The sequence below is a fragment of the Palaemon carinicauda genome, chromosome 13, assembly GCF_036898095.1.
Source record: "Palaemon carinicauda isolate YSFRI2023 chromosome 13, ASM3689809v2, whole genome shotgun sequence".
Taxonomy (NCBI): Eukaryota; Metazoa; Arthropoda; class Malacostraca; order Decapoda; family Palaemonidae; genus Palaemon; species Palaemon carinicauda.
Genome location: NC_090737.1, coordinates 32,297,816 through 32,311,935, shown reverse-complemented (window position 1 = coordinate 32,311,935; position 14,120 = coordinate 32,297,816). Strand labels below are relative to the sequence as shown.

The 14,120-nt window shown below is 35.0% G+C and overlaps 1 long non-coding RNA gene across 2 annotated transcripts; it reads right to left on the bottom strand.

The window, feature by feature from the left end:
• Positions 1 to 2,901: 2,901 nt before the first annotated feature.
• Positions 2,902 to 13,827, bottom strand: LOC137652261 (uncharacterized). Of its 2 annotated transcripts, none has more exons than XR_011046233.1 (3): positions 13,698 to 13,827; positions 7,503 to 7,634; positions 2,902 to 7,232 (listed from the first exon to the last, which is right to left on the bottom strand). It is a non-coding gene; the product is annotated as an uncharacterized lncRNA (long non-coding RNA). The 2 variants fall into 2 exon arrangements; XR_011046234.1 differs by having other exon boundaries at positions 13,702 to 13,818.
• Between the last annotated feature and the right edge of the window lie 293 nt (positions 13,828 to 14,120).

Sequence of the window (14,120 nt, the reverse complement as noted above, 5' to 3'; positions counted from 1 at the left end):
ATAAATTGTAAATGAACTCTGTGACTAGTTCAGTGGAGATTATATAAATTGTAGATTGTATTTTATATAAAGTATAGTTAATACCAGATTAGTCTATTCTCTTAATTTCTTTCACAGCCAAAGAAAGCCTTGCTCGTGTCCAGTATAAAAAAAATATCCCAATTATATACGTATACGTATTCTAGTGTCACTCGATTAAACAAACCAAGGCAGGCAGAAGGCACAGGCAGGAGAACCTTTGAGTACAATCATGCACTCTGGTATACTATTCAGTGTTATGTCCTTTAATGCCTGTCCACACTATCGGGCATGCCCGACGGAGAAACAGTCATACCAGATTCCAATGGGTAGTGAGAATGAAGACTGATGATGTCAGAAGCGGGAAAACCACAGGCAGGGATCTGGATAAACAGTGCTACCAGATGGAGGGTAGCCCACAATCTCTATTCATTTAGATGGCAAAGATTGACGGGCAAAGAGAACACAGCAGACTTCAATTTCATTATATAATTTCCAAGGATAATAATCACTAGGAGGTACTCAAACCACATACAAAAGTACAGACGGATTATGTGCCACTTTACAGACATTGAACTACCATATTCTATAGAATGTCTTTAACAACAATTCAAAACATGTAATTATTTTTAACCCACCTCATTTTTATAAGAATTTTTACTAGTTATAAAAAAGCACCTTATGATATTTACAGTTTCTCTAACTCATATCCTAACACAAGGGTTCCTAATTCCTTTCAATACAATTATCAAATTGATTAAACAATTTGAACAACAAATCAAACCGGTGGAGGTGAGAATACACGGACAAAAATCTAACAATAATGACTATAGTAAAGTAATACTAATGACCAAAGTTGGCAATATGAGAAATTGCTTAAGGATCCAAAATTAGGGGCATGTTTGTAGAACGAAAGAAATTTATTCTTATATTATGAACAATATACATATACACAGTACACACATAGAGAGAGAGAGAGAGAGAGAGAGAGAGAGAGAGAGAGAGAGAGAGAGAGAGAGAGAGAGAGAGAGATTTTAGCATGAAAATAAACTAGCAAAATCATGCGAATCTACCTTATTTGAATTAGTTTGAGTTTTAGAGTAGTAATCATGCAGAATAGTTTATGTACTATTCCAGAACTTTCCTTGAAGTAACTTCTCATGTGCTATTCTAAAGCCCTGTCCACACGATCGAGCATGCCTGACGGGCAAACAGTGATACCAGACCACAATAGTAAGAATGAGGGTGAATGACGTCAGAAGCGAGAAAACCACAGACAGGGATCTAGAATCAGAGCGTTACCAGATCCTTGCCTTTAGTTTTCCCGCTTCTGAAGTCATTCACCCGCATTCTTACTAACTATTGTGGCCTGGTATCACTGTGTGCCCGTCGGGCACGCTCGATCGTGTGAACAGGGCTTGAAACCATCACCATCGGTCAGGAAAGAAAGGTCACAAAGCACCATAATGTGTGGCTGTAAACTTCGTCCGTCCTAACCCAACTTCCTCGAGTTTACTAGTGGTGTGAGTTTCTGCCTTTTCATGTATTGCTACCATTTCCTCGCTTCTGAGGTAGTCACTGTGCCTGCCACCGTGACCGTCGCTGCCACGCACCCTCCTAGTTTGCGCGTTGGGGTTACCGGATCTGGTATCACCTTTTGCCCGTCAGACATCCCCGATAGTGTGGACAGGCCTTTACCCTTATATTTTCCCTGTTGAAGTCCTTTATTTCCCAATTACGGTTGTAGCCCTGCTATTAAGTTAAAACCCATCCAGTGCCTCAATACCGGTCATGTCGATGGTTTGGCCGTGTTTCCTCTCTATGACGTCATCTAAACTACTGATCGCCAACCATACAATAAAATTGGCAACCTACTGCTGTGCATTTGCCCCTCGTGCGTTAGGGGCTCAAAACTCAAGAGTGCAGTAAGTAATGATCATATAGCAGCACCTGTAATATACTGGATTTGTATACTGCCACGAGTAAGCATTGACACAAACTCATCTAACCCTCTTCAGAATGCCAGAGTTTATCATCAAAATCGGTGTTTTGAAAATTAAACTTATACATTTTATGGAAAATCAAGAAGTATAACGCACGAAACAGATGTTAGGAGCCTTTACCCTATTTCAGCTTCATATAAAAGGTTAATTTTAAAGTCAGATCAAAACCCTTGAGAAAGCCCTAAGTAGTCCTGCAGACATTACCATGGTCGCCAATTTTCAAGAATTTTTAGCCTATTGGAAAGCACCATTTTCACTAACCCTCACCGGGATGTCTAACCTGACGATAGAACCTGTAATAAAATTGGTACTCACCGATACACACCTTACTAAATATTCCGAAGGTTTTCCAAGGGCCATGAATTAGTAGTTACACCGGATTTAGTTTTCAATCTAAGGTATTTCAGTTTTAGATAGCACACATTAAGATAAAAATATTTTTTAATAATATGGTGGTCTTCCACAGCTTTAGGACTACCAACCATGCTTCAAGCACGATATTTTAGTTTTCAATTTCAAAATTCCCTACCATATACAAGAGCTGAAAAATCTCACTTTCGTAAACTATCAAAATTTCATTAACAGAATGGTAATTACTCAACTGTCTTCCCAATCAAAGTTTCCCTTCTAGGGATTTAGTTCTGTAGAGAAAGTTCACCATTATACTTCTGATGCTAAATTTTCCCAAAGTTGCTATTAATTTTCTAGAAAAAAATCAATAGCATCCAAAAAAAAAAGGAATCTAATAAATCTTTAATTTATGTCTTTACTAAGTATTTTATTCTATTTGAATTAGGGATAAGAAACCAGCAAACAAAACCTAGTATTTATAGTCTAACTGAACGAAACTAAATAATGTAATTACATGGCAATGATTACAAGCATAGAAAATGCCTTTGAGGTCACGTGGCAGATGCTGGTTAAGAATGCTTATTTCAGCTTTAATAAAATAGAATATCCATGCACGGGAGGAAGTAAAGTTTAAAGGGGGTTATAATTTCTGTATTTACCAGTTGCGAGCTTATTTGTCAGTTGGTACACATACAACCTGCCTCGAGTTTCTATACATAGTTTCTAATTTGACTAATGGTTAATGGCTTAATTTTGGAAATAAACTGCATCCAAGATATGAGCTTTGAGGGTCGGGTCGTCTTGAAATCTAAACAAGAGATTTCAAACAGACCAAGATTAACAAATCGTTTTGCTAGTTCTTGTAAATGCTTAGCAACCACATAATTGTAAAATACTCAGCCTTGAAAACTTTTCACCATGGGTTAATAGAAAATTAAAATGCCAATAGGATTTATGAGTTTGTATAGCCAAATTAAAACTAAGACTGTTCCCTCTGAAAAGGAAACTAGTTTTTTTTTAAAGAACAAATCCCTAAAATCCCGAGTTACCATCTCTCAACTATCTGTACTACAAAACTCATGGAATGGCAAAGCAGATTAGATTATATAAAAGTGGTTTGTAAAGATACACTAAAATAGAGTTATAAAACTTTAATTCTTTAAGATCACTGAAAGGTTACAAAGAACAAATTTAAAAACCCTTAAAATTAGGGTTTTTGGTCAGTGAACTACAAAATCATGGAATGACAAAGCATTAAATAATAGTTCAAAATACATTAAAATAAAGGTTAAACTTATTATAATTCCTATAATTCCTGAAAATCATTGAAAGGAAGCTACAAGGGAAATTAAAAACTCATGATTAAAATCTGAGCTACAAAACTCGTGGAATGACAAAAAAGATAGTTATCAAATTCTAATTCATGAAGATTTAAAGAAAGCTACATAGGACAAATACAAAATATAAAAAACTTTACAATTAAGAGTCGTTTGGACTGTCTACTACAAAACTTGCAAGAATACAAATATATATACACATACACAATACATATATACACAATACATATATACACAATACACAGACAATTTTGTAAATAGAAGGCAGTGTTGAAAGAATATCTTTGGGAATGGTAGGATATCCCTTTATTAGCAAATGTTAATAGGGTTACAATCAGCAGACTACCCTGGGGACCTATTTGACAATTTTTTCGATGGTTTCACCTACTAACTCAATTGGCTCAAATTCTGATTCCTGAAGATCATTGGATGCCAAAGTACAGAGTAAATAGATAATACAGTCTAAACAGCCTGGTGTCAGACAAATGGTTTATTTGGATAAATTTCATATGCAGAAGGTTTATGTATATTATTGATGCATTTATTCATTAGTTTTATTAGTTAATAAGAAAGACTAAGAAAGAAATGCAGGTAGTAGTAATTGTAAGATATAGAAAGAATTGTAGAGACGAGAGCGAACGAGGAGTTAGGGAGTTTTTTTTTTTCGAGAAATTGCGCTGACTGATATTTTCGATAACATCCCCGGCGTCTTGTTCCTTTTTCCAAATGACTCGCGGGACCAAGACTAAAGGAAGCGCGAAAACAAAGAAATTGTCACGTGATGAAGGACAGGTTGACACACCCAGGACGACGATATATAACCCTGTCCACAACTTTCTCTACCACTATAAACCTTTCAAATTTCCTCTAATGTGATAACCCACCTTATTTTTCTATGCAGGTTACCTACGGGCCAACCAAGGGAAAGGCCCGTGCCAACATGAAGAGTTGGCTGTAATACACTACCACCGTGATCCATTACAAGAATAGTTAGCTGTAATATACTACGAACGAACACGATCCTCTCCCCCCCCCCCCCCCCCCAGAAAGTCACTCAGTATACTGGGTCAAAAGACCTACTTTAACTTGCCGGACCCTAGGCAAACCAAGAGTTGTAGCTGCACATACAATACCTGAAGAACGGCGTATATTCAGGACTGTTTAGCAGCCGAGGAATTAAGGGAAACCATTTATCCCTCTTAACTAAGGACGACGAACAGAACTATAACGCCCGCACCTGATAGACTGCGCTTAGCGTGACGTCCCAGAGTGACCGTGGCGATTAGAACATCGCGCTAGCCTTCCCAACACTTGACGGAGGCTCCTACTTCAGCGACGGCAGATGGCCTACGATTGACGTATAGGCTCAATTAAAACCAGAAAAACACCTAATTCTTCAGCCAGTGTAAAGACTTCAGAATGAAACTACAGATTTATGTAAAACCCATGTTTTTGAAACTGCATTGTACGCGACTGTTCAAACTTTGTCTAGTAAATGAAAAATTCGGTAAAGAGTACCCGTCACCCACGTAACTTCTTAATCTAAGTATTAAATAAGAATGGACTAAAATACAATTAAGAAATAGTAAAAGTATTAAATAAGAATGGACTAAAATACAATTAAGAAATAGTAAAAGTATTAAATAAGAATGGACTAAAATAAAATTAATTAATAGTAAAACTATTAAATAAGAATGGACTAAAATACAATTAAGGTGCTACTATAGCGTGAGGTCTACCGCCATAAGACTCCTACCCAGGCGGAGGGTGAGGTCTACCGCATGACCAGCGTCCCAGAGCCCTGCACCTAACCATCGAACATGTGAACTGCTCAAATCCATCAAAAACGTGACCTGTCCACGTGACCTGCCCATATTAAAGGAAGCAAATGGAGCTCCTAAATCAGTTTTTCCCTCGGCCTAAAAGATATATCATCGATTGAGGTTACTAAAAATGTTGAAGGAGTTTTATAGGAGTCATTCTGACAGAAGAAACAGCACTCTCCTTTTTAAGAGAGCACAATCTCTTGGATACAGTTCAAGAAGCAGATCCATGCCATGAATGTGGTTCTGTTATGCAGGAAAAAAGAAAGCGTAACAGACGAGGAGAATTCAAGCCTGTGTTACGTTGCCCTCGAAAGGGTTTTCAAACTACACTGTTCGTACAAGAACTCAATTTTTCAATTATACGGACATTAACAACAAATTGCACTGCAACCTAAGCCTGTAAGAAATATTAGAATTAATATTTCTCTTTGTATTGGATATACCTATGTCCACAGTAACGACTCTCACAGGAAAATCTGACATACTGTAACTGACTGGTTCAACATGTGCCGAGAGGTGTTAGTCGTCAGCTGTTCCAGTCTCACCTTGATGATTTTAGCTGAAAGGTGATTAGAAAAAATTCCAACGATCTATTTGTGTTGTTCTTAGAAGATGTACGAAGTGTATATCGCTACAATAAATGTATGGAAATATATGATAACCTGTTTGATGTACGAAGAGTATCGCTAGAATAAATGTATGGATATATATGATAAGTTTGATATACGAAGAGTATTGCTAGAATAAATGTATGAAAATATATAACATGTTTATTTTGTCCTTTATTCCTTTTTTTTTTAATGTAATTAGAAATCCAATTATCTATTTGTCATTTCTAAGATATGTTTACAGTGTTTATTGCTTAAACAAATGTATGAAATGTGTTTTATCTATGAAGGACGAATAATTCAGCAGTAGACCTCACGCTATAGTACTAACGGGAGGTAGATCTCACGCTATAGTGTGGTAGACCTCACGCTATAGTAGCACCATTAAGAAATAGTAAAAGTATTAAATAAGAATGGACTAAAATACAATTAAGAAATAGTAAAAGTATTAAATAAGAAAGGACTAAAATACAATTAAGAAATAGTAAGTAAAGGTAAAAATACTAGACAATAAGAAGATTTATTGTGAAGATTTATTACAAGAAAAACTAAAAGGAATCATCACTTGTTTTAAATAGACCCTTGAAGTGAACTAAATTTACAAAAAGATAGTTCCACTGAATTAATTTCCTTATCTAAATATCTACAGTATTTGAACATTAAGAGCAATACAAATCTAAAGTATATTTGTTATAAGAAATATTACCACGTGTAGAGATCTTAAAACCTGCACATTCCAAATAGACAGGAGCAAGAGAAATACGATGCAAGATTCAAATACCCCAGTAGTTAAAACAGCCACTAGTTATGAGAGCTTTTAGCAATTATCAGTATTAGGGAGTTCCCCAGACCAGTGAAGGCTGTTAACAGTTGTCTAGTAATAGCTGCAAATTAATATCTATGATGGAAAGTTTTTTTTTTTTATCGTTTTATCTTTCGCAAAGACTGAAGTGGAGGGACAAGTTTCCAAACAACGTTCGTCACTTTGAAGGTCTTGTGAAAAAAGATCAGGACGTCACTGCTCTGCGCTCAGAAGCTCAGACAATTTCTTAATGTCTCCACAACCAACATCGTAACACCGATCACCATCTGGAAGAATCTTTATGCTAATGAAATTAAACTAATTTGTAAGCTAAAGTGATAAATTACATGAAGTTTAATGGAACCTCATTAAAGTTTAAGAATGTCGAGGTCTTATTAAATAAAGTAAAAGAAAAATTCACATCTAATGCTCAAATGGGAAAACGTTGAAAAAGTTCAAGAAACTCAAATTCTTTATATAAAGTTTAAGATATGTCTAAGCAGCATTAAATGTACAAAATAGTTAGTTACTGAACGTTAAGAGCATCGTTTACTTACCAATTATTTGGTGATTTCTGAAAATCACTTGTTGGACGAGCAGGGCTTTAGTCATAAGATCTAAATACATACTCCAACTACTGACAAGCTAATTATTTCTCAAGAATCCTAGCAAACCGTTATTGCAAACACCTGCGGAGGACAATTAAAATTAGAATAAACAGTTCTGTAATTCTTAAATTCTAATAAGAATTTAAACAGGGAAAACTAATTAGTGGTATACTATACACTGAAAACCGACTTAAGCCTACAGTCAACAGTCTTGTCAACCTTATGGATCTGAACTATTCGGGTAAAGACATTAAATGGCAATTAAAATAGGCTATACATGTATTGGGAAATTGAATTTTATAATTACTAAAACAATTCTTAGGAACTAACGAGAGCCATTTTAGACCTACACTTCTTAATCATTATTACTAGCCAAGCTACAACTATTGAAAAGTATACTGCAAGCCCAAGGTCTCAAACTTAACCAACCCATTGCGGAAACTTAGAGAAAAAAAATTAAAATAAACTATTCCAAGATCGGTAACTAATCAAAATCTCTCAAAAACAAGAGAAAAGATAATTACAATCTGGTCATGCCTGCATAATCTATGCTATGTGGTACAGAGTTTTAAAATGGAGAAAATAAGATTTTATCTACATACCTAGTACTGGGAACAGGATTGTATAGTCAGGGAAGAACACTACAAAGCATGGTCCCAATTATAAACAATCTTCTGTAACAATTTAAAGTGGCAGACTAATAACCAGATTTAATACTGCAATTTTCTAACAAACTCCAGTAAGCAACAGAAGACATGTTAAATATAATTCAGTTAAATTTATATCACTGAAAATCCATCTCAAAATAGTTAATTCTTTCATTCTAAGAAACATCTAATGTCTAAAAGCAATTTTGCAACCTAAAAAATTCTAAACGCATTTCTTAGTTAGAATCTGGATGTTTGGGCCACCAACCTCTACATAATCATTTTGCACCAACAGCGATATTAAAGGGTTCAGCAACCATAGACATTCAGGAGGTTGAATTGTTGAATTGCTTTAGCACCAACCTTTTTTTCTTTGACAATCCACATACGAGCTTATACTACGCTCATAAGTAATAGAAAATTATCCCGATGGATAACATCACTAGTCACAGATGCTCATCAACAGCTATTAGCAATCTATTTAAACAATGAGCTAGTAGCGACACTCAAGCTGAAAAAAAAAAAAGGGTCTGGTGGTTAAGGCAAAGCAGCATTAAGATGAACGCAAATATGAAACTTACTATAATAAATTTATGTACAACATTATCAACTCTAAAGCACGTGCTCTAAGGAATATGCAAACTTCAAACTATAACATTAATACCTTCCGCATAATTTGAAACTAGACTACTGGGCTCAAGTTTGTCTACTTTAACAATTCTAGATAAATTAAACTGCTTTGAAAAAACCGAGGTCTGGCCAAACGGAAGTCTAGAAAACCAACGTAATTTGTGTGATTAACCAAGCTACACCTTAAGTATGGGAGTTTCATTAACAGTTAGGTACATAAATTAAATGTTGCTACCTGCAATATTTTTGGTCCGTTAGGAACAGTATTGCAACGGAAGTGGGTGGGGGGGGGGGGGCGCGTTGTTTTTGAGTAGCTGTGGTATGAAGCAGACAAAATAGAGGAAGCTGCCACAGATTAGGGCCAAAGTGAATGCAGCTAGGAGCCTCATGCTAAAATAAGCTTTATGTAAGTTACAATACCTTACTAAAATCAGTATCGGCATCGTTACCTTAATGACACTGCATAAAACCACAAGTTTGAAACCTTCTGTAGAAATACTTAAACCGTAAAATGGGTTTTTCAATGATCAAATCTAAATTTATGTTAAAAAATTTTACCGTAAAATGGTCTTTTCAACGATCAAATCTAAATTGATGTGAAAAACTTAAATTTTTAAACAGGATCTAGACCCCCTTCTTATGTAAAACTAGTTCCTTTAATCCTATTTACTATAATTACACCTAGAAACCAAGCAATTAGCTTTAAATACTTTCTATTAACGGTAAACCTAATTACTGTACTTGGATTCGAACAGAGAATCCAAAGTACTGCATAGAGTAGACAAATTAAAGTACATGTAAGATTGTGCATATAAATATTAGACCCAACCAGGTTTAAGAAAAAAATTAAGATTTACTTAAGACTATTTGAAAAATGGAAGTTTGAATCAAATGCTACACATTAAACTATTTTAATTAAATAGCTTTAGAGGAAAACTTATACCCGATGTCTATTTCAGTCGTGCTCTAGACGAGAGCCTAGTCGTGCTCTAGACGAGAGCCTAGTCGTGCTCTAGACGAGAGCCTAGTCGTGCTCTAGACGAGAGCCTAGTCGTGCTCTAGACGAGAGCCTAGTCGTGCTCTAGACGAGAGCCTAGTCGTGCTTTTAAAATCCACAGGTCTTACTAGCGGTTAACTAGCTATTCGTGAAAAGTTGAAAATTTTCAATTATCTAAAATTAAGAAAACATCTATGCTAACCTTTATCTAGTTCCAGTAAAATTTCCCATAGTTTTAAAACACTAAGATAAGCTAATCTTATTGCAAGCAGTTTTAATTTCTCCCGATAATTTTCAATGTTATAACCACATGCACAGTTTTCTTCACTTTAAATTTAGTTTTTTTACTCTTTTTCTGTTCCTAAACTGCAGACGAAACTCCACTATTTTACATTTTTGTTAATGTCGCAGTCTTATATTAATGTAATACAATCCATAATTCAAAGCTAGTTTCTAAATCGATAATAACCAGAAGATAAACTGTCTTAAGTTTTCTCTTGCCAGTAGTTCTATAAATATTAAGATTTAGTTCATAAAATCTAATACTTCCCAGCTAACCTCCTTCGAAACATTACACAACTTAGTTATACTAGTAAATTCAGTCTGACTTCAGCAAAGTTTATCCAGAATAGGATAATAGTACACAAGCTCGACATATATTTAGCTAGTGTACAGTCTAATGTAAACAAAATATGAGTGATTAAATACAAGATCAGTTACAAGATCAATTAGTAGCAATTGCACTGCGGTGTGTTAAGACAGGAGGTGGGTAATTACCCAAGATCAAATGCATAGTAATTCACCGAGTGGGTAATTAGGGACTAGATGAAAAAATGACAGTTATGGATAAAGACAGCTTTCTCGCCAGGAATAGTTATGGATAAAATCTTAAAAGCTACGACTAAATTGAATTTTTGTAAAGGTATTGATCGGATAAGAGCAGTTTAATTCTTAAATTCACAAGACTTATATTACATTATTTAACTTTGTGTAGGCCTAGTAGCTAACTATAAATAGATAATGTCAAGCGCATCAAAGCCACGGGCTTCTAACCAAGGAAGCCATAAATTGACAAGTCAGAAATAAATGAAAGAAAGTTATAAGTAGTGATTTTAGCCTAATTCGGAAAAACTAATAAAGTTAGAAATTCTGTTGCTCAAAAACTACAATAGTAAATTAACATTCAATAGAATAACACCAGTTTTCGTTAGTTCTTGGTTCTTTAAAATATTAAAATGTTTAGTTTTCCGAAAAAATAACTGCTACGTAAGGTTGTTGCAATTAGAAAATTCCCAATCTAATCTTGCATGTAAAATGTTCAAAGAACCGAGCGCACTATACGAGTAGTTTCTTAGCTTAGAAATTCCTAAACTTGAACACCCATGGTGTCAATATTAAAGTTATTTGTTTACAAGGCTACGCTCCATATACTGCCATATGCAAAGTTTAAGTAATAAAAAAAAAAGCTATGAAAACAATAGCCTAGTTTCCTCACTGAACGATCACTGAACGACCTGGAACTGACATCGTTAACAGTCAACCAAACAAGTTGGTGATACCAGCGTACACTACATGTATATTAAATATATACGGAATTTAAATTAATATTTCCTAAAGTACATATGAATATCATATTTTAAGGACACTTAGTAATAACTCAAAATTGAATTTGGTATATAATTTTCATATCAAAAATTAGGTTTTAAACTATATGCAGATGCTCAGTTTTACCTCTCAATTTCAACAACACAAGATACAGAGAAGAAAATTGATGAGATAATGACTGAAATAAAAACATGGATGCAGAGGAAAAAGCTCAAATGATAAAACAGAATATATGTTCTTTGGCACAAAGGTGGCTTTGAAGAATTACCAGTTAATTCAAGGTATAAAAATTGGTGATGCTGATGTTGGGACTGTGCCTGTTGTGAAAAATTTGGGTGTACTGATACTGTAATTTGTCAATGAGGGACCAAATTGTGAACACAGTGAAAGTGTGTAACTCACCTGAGAAACACAGCATTTATTAGAAAATAAATAACAGGGCAGTACAAAATTTTAAGTGATGAGTCATGTAATATCAAGGCTTGATTATTGCAATTCTCTGTACTACAAATTGGCCAATACACTAAAAAAGCTTCAAAATGTGCAAAACCGGGCGGCTAGACTGATAAAAGGCATTAAACTAAGGGAGAGAATAACTCCTGCATTGATCCATCTACATTGGTTACCTGTTAAGGCTAGAATTTAATTTAAAATTTGCTTGTTGACTCACAAAGCACTTATAGTGATAAGCCTAAATATCTTCGTGATTGCTTGGTCCCCTACCCTGAAGCTACCAGCGCCGCTGTAAGAGTTAGACATGCTGATGACCCACAGACTATTCGAAATTAGTGAATCATGCAAAAGGAGGAAGAACGTTCAGTTATGCTGCACCGAGACTCTTTAACGACCTTCCACTCGATGTCAAGAATAGCAATAATGTGGCAGCTTTCAAGAAAAACCTGAAGACTTATCTTTTTAGAAAGTGTTATAATAGTGACCTGAAAACTATTAAGCCTGAATACAAATGCTAGCGAAATAACTGATAACGATACAGAGCAAGATAATAACTGGAAAGAAATTATTTTTTCACACACCAAGGCCCGCCTGAACAGACCTTTAGTGTTTGGTGGAGGACGAGAAATAAACCCCTAAAAGTAAGGTAAAAGTAAAATGTATACTGGCATCACGTACTTCTGTTTGGCTGCTTAAGTTGATGTATTTGGTAGACTCGCTTCCAGGTCGTTTAGAGAGGAAACTAGACTGCTTGATTTAATTCTATAATTTTATATATGTAACTAACCATGTGGCGAATTTTATGAAATGAAAAAGAGAAAGGCATTGTATTAATTTGGCATATAGAGAACGTGGTCTAACAAATATCTAAAGATTAAAATTCTAGATTTAACGCCCATCTAACACAGACAGTATCTCTTCAAACTTCATTTATGCACCGAATTAACATTGAAGAAAGGTCAGTCTAGAGTAGCATTAATGTTCACGAAAACCAAACTATTCACCAGGCCGTGACAATGTCCTTCAAGATATGAAGATCTTAAGTAATAAGGATTTAACAGACCATGAAGGAATACTAGATACTTCATATAGACCAGTAACGAAGCATTTGCCCAAGCTAATTCATTGTCCTTACGTGGAGAATTTAAATTAATTTAACTAAGAATGACCTCTTCTATATGTAATGCTATCAAACCCTTCGCCCTGATGGGCCTGCAAGATTTCTATTTTTAGTACATGGGGTACCCTTTGAAAATTAATTTTTAGGTTTTTTTTAGTACATAAGGTACCCTATAAGAGAATTATCAATTTCCAGTACACTAGCATAACATCCAATCACTATATGACAAGTTCATTTGAACTGGAGGAAAAGCTGTATTCGACCTATACCAACACTTTCTTTACTCTAATAATTTAGAAGAAAACAACAGAGTCCAACATAATATCTTGTGTTGGCGTTACACTATTTAAAGCTTCTAGGTATAAATATGCGGAATGCAGTATCAGATCTGCACAAACAACCCTGGTAAGGGCTGCCAGGTGCCAGCTTTAGTTTTGAGATAAATAAGACAAAGCTTAGAAAGTTTTTAAACTGAAAACATTCAACAATATAAGATAAAAGTTTACACCAATATTACCAAAATGACGCCACAATATAGTTACAAAATATCCAATGCCCAACTAAGGATATTAAAGATTATAGTAGATTAGTTTAACTAAATACTAATTAATAGCTATTAATTTAAGAATTTTACAGTTTAAACTATTCACAACAAAACACGTCAACAATCTGAAATAGACTACACCACTCACCTACTTTTTAAAAATATTCACCCACTGACACTATATAGAATATTACAACGCACTGCTTAAGAACACTGCCATGACTTCGAGAACGTTGATATGGAAGTGTTTCATGGCGGGTGACCAAGAGCCCTGAAACATCTGATGTTCGGAGTAATAAAAATGTCTTTCGTCTAGCCCTCACCCCTGACGGAACAAGGATGGCAAAAGAACGAAGCAGTTATCCCTAGTTGGAGGTCTGCTTAAGCGTCCTTGTATAAGTAATAGCGCCATCTACATTCAAGCATCAGAACCACTTGTCTTTGATGACCTGTGATATCACCATCCAAGAAACTATTGCAAAACTCGCAGATTTATATCGATTTAATATTTCATAAAACTACTGGCCAATTAAATGAAGTAAAACGAGTTGCAATCACTGCATACGGACAA